This window comes from Octopus sinensis, linkage group LG7 (genome assembly GCF_006345805.1).
Source record: "Octopus sinensis linkage group LG7, ASM634580v1, whole genome shotgun sequence".
In the NCBI taxonomy this organism is placed as follows: Eukaryota; Metazoa; Mollusca; class Cephalopoda; order Octopoda; family Octopodidae; genus Octopus; species Octopus sinensis.
This window is the reverse complement of record NC_043003.1, coordinates 12143085-12156204: the sequence shown is the minus strand read 5'-3', so window position 1 is coordinate 12156204 and position 13120 is coordinate 12143085. Positions and strand designations below refer to the sequence as shown.

Here is a 13120-nt window from a genome sequence, read left to right as displayed (position 1 = left end):
GCTCCAGCATGGCCACAGTCTAATGACTGAAACAAGTAAAAGATAAAAGATATATCATTAGATAAAAGCTAAGCATAAATTACGGAACTTTTATAGTTTCACACTTTCTGCTTTGTTGTCCTACAAAGCAAGCAAGGGTGACTTTTACCTTTCATCATAGAATAAGGTTAATGAAATAAAAGTAACATTGATTTTTACGGCTATTTAAGTCATTCAGCTATTTCCCTATCAAAAGAAAATTTGTATAAAAAAGAAAAAAACATCCTATCAATTCTTTGATGTCAGTTGTGCTTACTGATCAAGCAAACTTCTGATCAAAAGGTTTTCTAGCTATGACTCTCATCTTAAGTACAAGACACTTATTTTTTTCTTTTGCATAATGATATCTATGTGTAAGTTATCCAACAAATCTTTCCTTGTGTTTTTTTTTTTGTTTCTTTTTAGCACATTGTTATTTGAGGGTGATTTGGCTGCTATATGGTAAGTAACCTTGCAGTGATTTAATCATTGGCTTGTGTGTGTGTGTGTGTGTGTGTGTGTGTGTGTGCATGAACATATATGTGTTTATGCATATGTATGTGTGAATATATCTGTGTGAGAATAGGTTTCCAAGTCAGTTCATGCAGGTATGATTTCTAGTTTCACTCCTTATAACAGCATTTTTGGGCCTCGTAACCAATATCCTGGACAAAGAGATGGATTCCCCTAAGCTCATATGACCATGATGCACTCAAATAAAGACAAATTCGAAATGAGTAAAATACTATTTATTTTAAATCTCATAACAATATATATATATATATATATATATATATATATTGGGTGTGTATATATATAAATATAGTGTGTGTGTGTGTGTATATATATATATATATATATTATATATATATATACATACACACACTATCTACTTCATACCTAATAAGAAAGCCTATTTTCTAAACATCCGCTTTTAGAAAACTCTAAATTAAAGGCATCATCATAATATATATGAGTGCTTCAACAAAGATATTGGTGACCGGTAATAAAGTACAGGAAAAAAAGCTACAATAATAAAGCCACAATTTTAGCTAGGAAAAAAAGTCATAATTTATGGTGGCCAGTAATAAAGCCACAATTAATTTATGGAATCTAGACAAAAACCATCTCAAACAAAAATCTCCAGACAAAACCTGTGTGACTTTATTACCATGACTTTTTTTTACCTGGATTCTAGATATTGATGCTAAATTTGCATGTAAAAAAAATGGCATACATAAAATAGTTCTTTTTCTAACCAACTGATCTGTTGTTGACAATGCTTAAATTTATTTCACATGCCAATTCTTTTATTCTTCCACTGGTTTCAGTAATCCTACTATGACTGTGCCTTTTTATCAGGCACTCCATCAGTTACAACAATGAGGGTTCGAGTTGATCCAATCAATGGGACAGCCTGCTCATGAAATTAAAATGCAAGTGGCTGAGCACTCCACAGACACATGCACCCTTAATATAGTTCTCAAGGAGATTCAGCATGACACAGAATATGACAAGGCTGCTGCTTTAAAATACAGGTATTACTCATTTTTGCCAGCTGGGTACTGCTATCAAGGGTACGATCAATTACATGTTGAGCACAGTTCTTGACTGATGCTTATGTTATTAGTGGGAATGATGAAAGGCAAAGATTACCTTTGAACTCAGAACATAAGATAACATAAGCTAAATGTTCAGAAAATAGACACATTTAGGCACAGGCTAAATGGGCTTGCTTCCCACGAACATGGTTCTGGGTTCAGTCACACTGTGTAGCACCTTGCACAAGTGTCTGCTGCAATAGCCTTGGGTCGACCAAAGCCTTGTGAGTGGATTTGGTAGACAGAAACTGAAAGAAACCCGTTGTATGTACATATGTGTGTGTGTGTGTGTGTGTGTGTTCCCTACCCCAGCATCGGTTGACAACCGATGTTGGTGTGTTTACGTCCCCATAACTTATTGGTTTGGCAAAAGACAACAATAGAATAAGTACTAGGCTTACAAAGAATAAGTCCCGGGGTCAATTTGTTGAACTAAAAGGCATGTGCTCCAGCATAGCTGCAGTCAAATGACTGAAACGAGTAAAAGAGTAAAGAGTACATTCATATTTTCTGTTACTTTCAACTTTCTTACTAGTGTACATGTATTTGTGTATATCTTTTTGGTAAATTGTTAGTAAGAAAGGATTAACATTATCCATGGATGAATTTAAATGTTTATGTCAATACATATTGGTCTGTCACAGCCTTCATTTGTGTATGGAAGTATATATCATGTTTTATAATGCATCAACTTATAGGTGTGTGAGTGTCATCATCATCATCATCATTTAACGTCCGCTTTCCATGGGTTGGACGGTTCAACTGGGGTCTGGGGAGCCCGAAAGCTGCACCAGTCCAGTCAGATCTGGCAGTGTTTCTACAGCTGGATGCCCTTCCTAACGCCAACCACTCCGAGAGTGTAGTGGGTGATTTTATGTGCCACCGACACAGGTGCCAGACGAGGCTGGCAGACGGCCACGATCGGATGGTGCTTGTTACGTGCCCACAGCACGGAGGCCAGTCGATGCGGTACTGGCTACGGCCACGTTCGGATGGTTTTCTTGTGTGCCACGTGCCACCGGCACTGGTACCACAAAGATACAAATTCCATTGATGTTCATCTATTTTGATTTGTTTTGATTTTCACTTGCCTCAACAGGTCTTCACAAGTGTCACAAGAAGGAAGGTATGCACAGGTGGACTGACTACGTCCCAGGTAGGGGCCATGGGTTATGGCCTGACTGGTCTTGCCGGGTCTTCGGATGGTGTTTTTATGTGCCACCGACACAGGTGCTAGATGAGGCTGGCGAACGGCCACGATCAGATGGTGTTTGTCATGTGCCCACCGCACTGACTACAGCACTGATGGATTTCTTGTGTGCCACAGGCACTGGTACCACAAGATACAAATTCCATTGATGTTCATCTATTTTGTCTATTTTGATTTTGATTTGATTTTCACTTGCCTCAACCGGTCTTCACAAGTGTCACAAGAAGGAAGGTATGCACAGGTGGACTGACTAGTCTTGCCGGGTCTTCGGAAGGTGTTTTTATGTGCCACCGACACAGGTGCCAGATGAGGCTGGCGAACGGCCATGATCAGATGGTGTTTGTTACGTGCCCACAGCACGGAGGCCAGTCGATGCGGAACTGGCTACGGCCACGTTCAGATGGTTCTCTTGTGTGCCACCGGCACTGGTACCACAAAGTGTGTGCCACCGGCACTGGTACCACAAAGTGTGTGCCACCGGCACTGGTACCACAAAGATACAGATTCCATTGATGTTCATCTATTTTGATTTGTTTTGATTTTGATTTTGTGTATGTATAATATAAGAATGCATTAGGTGGCAAGCTGGCAGAAGCATTAGCATGTCAGGCAAAATGCTTAGTGGTATTTCGTCTGTTTTTACGTTCTGAGTTCAAATTCCACTGAGGTTGACTTTGCCTTTCATCCTTTTGGGGTTGATAAATTAAGTACCAGTTGCATACTGGGGTTGATCTAATCGACTGGCCCCCACCTCCCACAAAATTTCAGGCCTTGTGCCTAGAGTAGAAAAGAATATGAATGCATACATGTATAATATATGGACCTCGTGCATGTAGACAAGCATCTAAATATGAATATATATGCATATAATCACTGACACACACACACACACACACACACACACACAAACAAAATCATAATAATTAATACATTATACTTGCATAATAATAATAAATGCTTTCTACTATAGGAGAAAAAGGTCTGAAATTTTGGGGGAGGGGTCTAGTCAATTACACCAACCCCCACAACCCAACTGGTACTTATTTTATCAACCTTGAAATTATGAAAGGCAAATTCAATCTCAGCAGAATCTGAATTCGGAATGTAAAGTCTGAAGAAATGCCACAAAGCATTTTCCTCAACATGCCAACAATTGTCAGGTCACAACCTTTATATTCATAACGGTTTCTGAAATTGCTGCACAAGGACAGCAGTTTCAGAGAAGGGAGTAAATCCATTACATCAACCACAACCCCAGTGCTCAACTGGTACTGAAGGAATGAAAAGCAAAGTCTACTTCAGCAGAATTTGAACTCAGAACATAAGGATTCAAAAGAAATGTTGTAGCGCAGTGGCAACCAGTCTTTTCAATGGTTCCCAACCCTTATATTTAAATGAGTTTTCCTATGGACCCCTTTTAATATGCTTATCTTTGTGTGTGTGTGTGTGTATATGTATATATATATATATATCATTTGTATGGGGAAGGCCGGTTTATGGGATTACCTTAGGTTTCCTGTCCATAAAGGGTCTAATCCCATAAACCGGCCTTCCCCATTTTTAATATATATATATATATATATATGAAATTTTGAATTTAGTTCACAAACCGCCAATACTACCTTTCGTGAACCACTGATGTAGTGTATAGGCATGCAAGCATTGAAAAGTGGGTGCTAATGACAATGATGATGATATGCACACATATACACAATAATCACCACATGTAAACATGCACTAATCATAACACACACACACACACATTAATCCTTATAAACCTAAGTACATGTAGCTATCACCACAACTATCACCATTTACTGTTGCCACTGTTATTATTCTGTTACTGAAAGTCTGTATGACACTTCACCTAAGAAGTAGTAATAAGGGTAACAAGAAATAAGAAAGAGAAAAACCATAACTGTAATAGCAATCAAAGTGACAATAATTTAGGGTAAAGGAAGGAAGCTGAATCAACAAGTCAGGATGGTTTTACCATTCTTTATGTAGTATACACCCTACCAACTAGCAATTTAATCTTTTGGGTGTATAAAAATGGGGCAGGTTATGATGGGAATTTTCAGAGCTACAATTGTTTCTATCACATACAAACACATATATAGACATACATATACACAAACATATATATGAAATGTATGTATATATCATCTGATGTTATAAAACTAAATTATTTAAACCATTTCCAAGTGTGACAGTATATATGTATATATGTACAGAATTTTGCATAGCCACATAAAAAGTATATATACAGATTGTAAGCAGTCTCAAAAGATGTGTTTATACAGCAAAATGACATTCCAAGTTTAAAAAACAAAAAAAAGACAAGAAAAAAAAGTTACATAGAATTTGCTTGAGAAAAATGAATTTAAACATTATCAGTGCTTTCCCTTTCAACAATGACAGCATTATATCACACATACCTACATACATACATGCAGTGTTGTCTTGTTTTCCACAGAATCTATATAAATTAGCATTGGCTAGATTTTAGTCAACAGCAAGTAACAGTAACATCCTTGTGTAGCTTTCATTAGAAGAAGAAGACAAAACACTCAAAGTTCGTTGTAGCTTATTTTTCGAATATAATTTGGCAGGAGTAGGTAGAGAGCAGAGAGAGAGAGAGAGAGAGAGAGAGAGAGAGAGAGAGAGAGAGAGAGAGAGAAAGAGTGAGAGAGAGTGTGCAGAGAGAGAGAGAGAGCAGACAGAGCAGAAAGAAAGAGATAGAGAGCAGGGAGAGAGTGTGCAAAGAGAAAGAGAGAGAGAGAGAGAGCAGACAGAAAGCAAAAAGAGAGCAGAGAGAAAGAGAGTGTGCAGAAAGAGAGAGAGCAGAAAGAAAGAGAGAGAGAGAGCAGAGAGAAAGAGATAGTGCAGAAAGAGAAAGAGAGGCAGCGGAGAGAAAGAGAGAACAGAAAGAGAGAAAGCAGAGAGAAAGAGAGAGAGAGAGAGAGAGAGCGCAAAGAGAAAAAGGAAGAAAGGGAGAAAGAGAGATATACAATAACTTTTTTATATTTTAAAGTTTACAATCATAAAGTTTCAATTCTTATTAAAAAATTCAGATTTGAACTGTTAACTACAATAATAAAACACAATCATTTAAAACTACTTCAACATATCCACAAAAGCAATTTTATACTTCAAAAATGAAATAGGAGAAATGTGAAGTATCCAAAATTTTAAGTTGACAACATTTTTGAAGTTAAATTGAATAGCAGAAAATGTAAGTACAACTATGAACATATGCTACAAGTCCTGAAATGCTGACTACAAGTAAATTAATACTATCAAGAGATATTATATGACTAAAGTTAAAGCTACCATAAAGTCTACTGAATCTAAAAAATAAACAAAAATAAAACATCCTTTTCAATTTAATTAAATATTGAAGCAGAAGAAAGTCAGAAGAAAGTGCTAACATAAAGAATGAAAGTATATATATGTAACAAGTAATTTATTTAGAATCTTACCTGGTACAGCAGCATCTTTAAAATTTCATGTAATCCCAAATGGAAAGGGTAATCAAGAAAATCCAAATGTTCTTTTTATTTACACTTTTATTTAAACTTTTCTTTTCCCAAAATAAAACTTAAAACATTTGACGAAATGACACAGTAAGAGAAGAGAAATGAAAATGGAAGTATCATAGGAATATGCCGAAATATTCTAATTATCATCTCGCCTGAGGTTAAAGGCTCATATGAAAGAATTGGTTTGTTTGGCAGAATTTAGGTTGTGAGCTCTGAACTTAGACCCCTAGTTTCTCCTTGTTTACTGAATAAAGAGCCTGTGAGCAATGACTGGTGTGTGAGGAGATACTCAAATTTGGTTAGCTGGTGGGAACATGTGTTTCTAACTATGAGAGGTTACAGAGGAGAAGGAAGAGGAGGGGGAACTTAGATGAGCCTGGAGTGGGTATGGGTGAAACAAAGTGACTACTGTGCTAGGGTAGGGGAACATCATTTAGTTAGCAGGAAGTTCTAAGCTGAATATACAATATTATGTTTTATATATATATATATATAACAACTTCAGCTACAGCTACTGAGAACTGACCATTAAAGTAAGGAGGAAAGAGAAGGGTAGCAGACTTCACCACTTGTTGGATCACTACTGCCACTTATATGAATAATTGTAGCTAGTTTTAATGTTGTCTTCCTCACCAGAAATTCTTACTAATTGGTACTTATGAAATTATATGGTTACTGAATACATAGCAACAGAAATTGACCAAATCTGATAAATAATGAATGTACAAGCCAAAAATCTCTAGATATTTTTAATTTACAGTTATTAATAAATAAGGTCTTATATTAGAAATAGTTATTTTTTTCAATCATTTTCTACTAATTTTTGTAGTATTTTTTCATACTAATTTGTTGTAAAAATATTTTCACATTAAAATATTTTTCAACCTTCCTTTTAGCAAATGAAATGAAAAGGAGTAAGCAAGCTGACAGCCTGAGTCCAGGTGAAAAAGGAAAATAAAAGAAGTAGATAGATTCTTGCTGGAAGCAAATCTTGAATTATTGTTATCAAGTATGATTAACTTTTTACACTGATTTGACAACAGTGTTTCATTCACAACAGCTGTTGGATTAGTAAATATTGTTTAATCCCATATTAAAAGAAATTGCTGGCAACCTTAAGGATATCGGATTTTCTTTTTAGAGTAATATATGTAATTATGGGAGAGATGAAAGCAACAGATAAATGACAGAACAGAAGAAGGAGAAAGGAAGAATAGAAAGATAAAAAGATAATGCAAGCAACAAAAGGAAAGATAGAAAGATAAAAAAAAAACAGAGGCAAACAACAAACTAAGGAAAAGTGGAATAAAGAGAGAAAAAAATAAAGAAATACTGAGTTATTTATTAAAATTTTACTTGCTAAATTTTAAAAATTAAAACCTAAAATTTCCTTCAAAATATAATTAGTAAATTATATTGTAATATTTCTGTTAATAGTTATTACTGATAAATTAAATGCTGAGTTATTTATAAAAATTTTACTTGCTAAATTTTAAAAATTAAAACCTAAAATTTCCTTCAAAATATAATTAGTAAATTATATTGTAATATTTCTGTTAATAGTTATTACTGATAAATTAAATGCTGAGTTATTTATTAAAATTTTACTTGCTAAATTTTAAAAATTAAAACCTAAAATTTCCTTCAAAATATAATTAGTAAATTATATTGTAATATTTCTGTTAATAGTTATTACTGATAAATTAAATGTTTAGATAATATATTTACATGAAATTATCAATATCACTATGTTGTTAGTGTTGTTTAGTCCAGCTCAGCTAAGCTCTAATCAAACATTTATGGTATTAAATGTAATCCACAGATTTATAAATCCCTATATACTATGCATATGCACAATTTGGGACTACACTGCTCATACCATCAGGGAGTAAATTCTCTTGCTTAACTCCAGGTCAGCCCTCAATGAACAGACCTATATTAAAAAAGAATATTCCAGCTGTGGCTGTCCTGACTTTCTTTTTCAAGCATAGGGTGTCTTGGACCATTATTCAATGTGCCACTTATTTTTAAGATTAAAGATTTGGCTGCTATTTTTAGCAGGTTGACTGACCATATAAAAAGCTCTTTTGTTGGTTTATAGTACAATGTTACAGAATGGGGTGACACATAGCAGTCTCAGCATGTTTGTTCTCCACTCTCCTGTCTCTTCTTGTAATACTTATTATTGTTTAGTGCCTATTTAACTGTAACTAAAGGCATTTCAGCCACAACCGTCATGCATTTTGGGAGTAAATCTATAACTACATTTTCCTTCTTTTCCGTCTTTGGACACTAAAAACTCTGCTTGCGAAGACCTGTTGAGGCAAATGAAATCAAAATCACATTCGATGACTGGCATCTGTGCTAGCGGGGTGCAAAGAGCACCATACGAGCGTGATCATTGACAGAGCGGCTAACCGGCTTCCGTGCCAGTGGCACATAAAAGGCACCATTCGAGTGTGATCATAACCAGCGTTGCCTTACTGGCACTTGTGCCCATGTTAGTAGGGTGCCAAGAGCACCATCCGAGCGTGGTTGTTGCCAGAGCAGCCAACCAGCTTCTGTGCCGGTGGCACGTAATAGGGCACCATTCGAGCATGATCGTTACCAACATCACCTGTGCTGGTGGCATGTGTAAAAAGATTCGAGCGAGGTCATTGCCAGTACCGCCTGACTGGTCCCCATGCCGGTGGCATGTAAAAAGCGCCCACTATACTCTCGGAGTGGTTGGCGTTAGGAAGGGCATCCAGATGTAGAAACTTTGTCAAATCAAGGTTAGAGCCTGGTGCAGCCATTTGGTTCACCAGCCCTCAGTCAAAATCGTCCAACACATGCTAGCATGGAAAGCATACGTTAAACAATGATGATGATGATGACATTATCCAACATGTTCTATTTTTAAGATAAGGTGACTTGAGGAAAACTTGGCTCCTATTTCTAGGTCTCCCTTTACTTTCTGGTGATGATCACAGTGAAGGCAAGGTGGACTTCTTCACAGTGCAACAGCTACTGTTCTTACTGACAACATACATCCTGTTCCTCATTGATAGTGAACCTCCATCCCAATACAGCATTTAGAGCTAATGAGGTTGTTGTAACCTTTCCTTTCATTTTCTTTTCTTTTAGTTTCTTTTTGCTGATAATTGGTCTGGTCTCAGTGGTAAGAAAAATGTTGTCCACACCTACATAATTTAGACACTCCTACAAATAACATTTTGTTACACAGCTTTTTTGTTAGTCATTCCAACAAGTTCATCTTTATCATTTCTACTTATCTGAAGACTTCTTTGGTCAGATTATTTTCTACCTAACTTAACCCTTTGACTGTGTGTCACATGACTTATACAGAACATATGTCCCTGGAATTGATGCATCATATATGATACACATTCTCTGTTTTTTTTTTTTTTCAACTACACCAGAGTAACTTGGGACTTATGAAAAAAAGCTCTATATTTCTCAGAATGTACAAAACAAAGGCTAACTAAAAGTTTGAAAACAAGAATGGTTATTTAGGACTAATACATAAAAATGCATTTGGAAAGGCAAAGGGTTAAAACTTTTTTTTTTATCAATTACTGTATTTTAACATGTATAAGGAACCCTTTTTTATCAAACATTAGATTTAAAAAATATGGGAGTTTCTTATACACGGATAGTATTATAATCCCTTACAAAACCATTTTTCCAAATTTTAAGCTGAAAGAATTAGGGGTTTCCTATACATGTTAAAATACAGTATATAACATAATTATAACAACTATCATTTTGCATATGCCAGCTAAAACTCAGCCCTTTTTTTTAAAAACTCATTTACTCTCAGTTTGCATTTCAATTTCACATTGCATATTATATTTAAATTATTCTCTCTTCAAAGCTACTAAAGACCTTTAGTTTTTGTTCTGGAGTCATCGTCATTTAATGTCTGTTGTCCATGCTGGCATGGGTTGGACGGTTTGACCAGGGTTGGCAAGCTGGAAGGCTGCACCAGGCTCCAGTCTGATTTGGCATAGTTTCTACGGCTGGATACCCTTCCTAATACCAACCACTCTGAGAGTGTCATGAGTGCTTTTACATGCCACCAGCACAGGTGCTATTTGCATGACGCTGGTATCTGCCATCACACAAAACACACTCATAGAAATTACTTCTGCTTGAATAATTAACCTAATTTTTATGAGTGTGATGAGCCTAATATGCTCTTTCTCTCTCTCTATTCTTATGCCTGTTTTACAGTTGTTGAGTCATGGACCTCCATGCCTAAGTCTGATCATCATCATCATCATCATCATCATTTAACGTCTGCTTTCCATGCTGGCATGGGTTGGACGGTTCAACTGGGGTCTGGGAAGCCAGAAGGCTGCACCAGGCCCAGTCTGATCTGGCAGTGTTTCTACAGCTGGATGCCTTTCCTAATGTCAACCACTCCATGAGTGTAGTGGGTGCTTTTTACGTGCCACCGGCACAAGTGCCAGTCGGGGCTGGCAGACAGCCACGATCGGATGGTGCTTTTTACGTGCCACCGGCACAGGGACCAGATGAAGCTGGCAACGGCCACGTTTGGATGGTTCTCTTACGTGCCACCGGCACTGGTATCACAGATGCAAATTCCATTGATGTTGATAGATTACGATTTTGATTTTGATCTTCACTTGCCTCAACAGGTTTTCACAAGTGGAGTTTTGTGTCCCAAGAAGGAAAGGAATGCATAAGTGGGCTGGCTCCATCCCAGATGCAGGCCACAGGATTATGGCCTCACTTGTCCTGCCGGGTCTTCTCATGCACAGCATGTTTCCATAGGTCTCGGTCTCTAGTCATTTCCTTGGTGAGACCTAAAGTTTGAAGGTCGTGCTTCACCACCTCGTCCCAGGTTTTCCTGGGTCTACCTCTTCCACAGGTTCCCTCAACCGCTAGGGTGTGGCACTTTTTCACACAACTATCTTCATCCATTCTCGCCACATGACCATACCAGCGCAAACGTCTCTCTTGCACACCACAACTGATGCTTCTTAGGTCTAACTTTTCTCTCAAAGAACTTACACTCTGTTGAGTATGAACACTGATGAAGATCCATAATTTTTCTGAGGAAAGAGACAACAGCTGTTTCCTGTTGCTAGTTTATTCTCTTTACTCTTTTTACTTATTTCAGTCATTTGACTGCGGCCATGCTGGAGCACTGCCTTTAGTCAAGCAAATCAACCCCAGGATTTATTCTTTGTAAGCTTAGTATTTATTCTATTGGTCTCTTTTGCTGAACCGCTAAGTTACAGGGACGTAAACACACCAGCATCGGTTGTCAAGCAATGTGGGGGGGGGGGACAAACACAGACACAAACATATACATATATATACAACGGGCTTCTTTCAGTTTCCGTCTACCAAATCCACTCGCAAGGCTTTGGTCGGCCTGAGGCTATAGTAGAAGACACTTACCCAAGGTGCCACGCAGTGGGACTGAACCCGGAACCATGTGGTTGGTAAGCAAGCTACTTACCACACAGCCACTCCGACGCCTATATATGCAGTTTTCTCAGCTCATCTCCTGCCCTCTCAAGCTTACCCTTAAAGTACAGAGATTATGTAACCCTTTGGAAAGAAGATAGGTTCATGGGACATCAGGATGTCATTGCCACTATTATTAGAAAAGTACCAGTTACACATTTAATCCTTTGTTCTTGTTTCATCTCTTGATGATCTTTATGGCAATATTTAGGAATTATTTAAGGTAGCAATCTGGCAGAATTATTAGCACACTGGACAAAATACTTACAGCATTTCATCTGTCTTCGTGTTCTGAGTTCAAATTCCACTGAGGACAGTTTTGCCTTTCATCCTTTTGGGGTTGATAAAATAAGTTCGAGTTGAATACTGGGGTCGATGTAATCAACTTACTCCTCCCCTAAAATTGCAGGCCCTGTGCCAAAATTTGAAACCAATATTAAGGAGCTGTCCTGTTTCTTCTTTATAAGCCCTGTCACAAATGCATAGGATGTTTTATAAGAAGTTTTTCCATTCTTACATCTGTTGAGAGGGTTCAACTTTGGTGAGACAATGACAAACTTATGTCAACCACAGATACAATATATCTTCTAAACCAGAAGCTTACAACCAAGGTACGGTTAACTTTACTTTTTCAGACTTATCAAATAACCAGTAAGATGCTAAGGTGAACTCAGTACATTATAACTGCTTCCTTTCAGAGTTTTGTGTCTAACCAAAAGATATTTCAACATTGAGTTTAGGTTGATACTAGCTGCTGAACCCAGCATTGCTCATGTTTTCCATGTTGAAGTTAAGCCCACCTCTGACCTTTTATTGAAATCTTCTACATTCCCTGTGCCAACTATTACCAATTGAGATGATATATCTGGTTCGACAGGCTGTTGCAGGATGAGTAGATATGTGGCAGGCGGAGGAAAAATGGTCAGAGCAGGCAACGGAGTTTTGCTGATGGAGCGGAGTTTTTGAAGCCAACAATGTGTTCAGCGGTGCAGAGGACACAAATGTAAATAAGCATTTCTTTAGAGACTGTTCTATCAATTTTGTTGAAATTATACATGTGAGAAAATGCGAAAGCTGCAGGAAAAATAACATCATTATGGGAATTTCCATTAAAATGCCCAACTGAGCTCACAAAACTCGATGCCAACTGAGCATTATTGAGTTTTCGAAAAATTTCAGCCTTATTTGAACTTCAGGGCATGTGATCTACCTATGTGCCAAAAATCATTAAAATTGGTTGGGCAGTG

At 37.2% G+C, this 13120-nt stretch overlaps 1 protein-coding gene across 11 annotated transcripts in view; it reads right to left on the bottom strand.

The window, feature by feature from the left end:
* LOC115213920 (liprin-beta-1) overlaps positions 1-6689 on the bottom strand; it is a 488566-nt gene extending 481877 nt beyond the window's left edge. For 6 of the 11 annotated variants that reach the window (XM_036504521.1, XM_036504522.1, XM_036504515.1 and 3 more), the window contains exon 1: positions 6312-6688. The gene's annotated coding sequence lies outside the window, so the exon portion shown is untranslated. Of the gene's footprint in view, positions 1-6311 lie in introns of all 11 variants that reach the window. The other 5 variants (XM_036504518.1, XM_036504513.1, XM_036504519.1 and 2 more) reach the window with 2 other exon arrangements.
* Positions 6690-13120: the final 6431 nt, after the last annotated feature.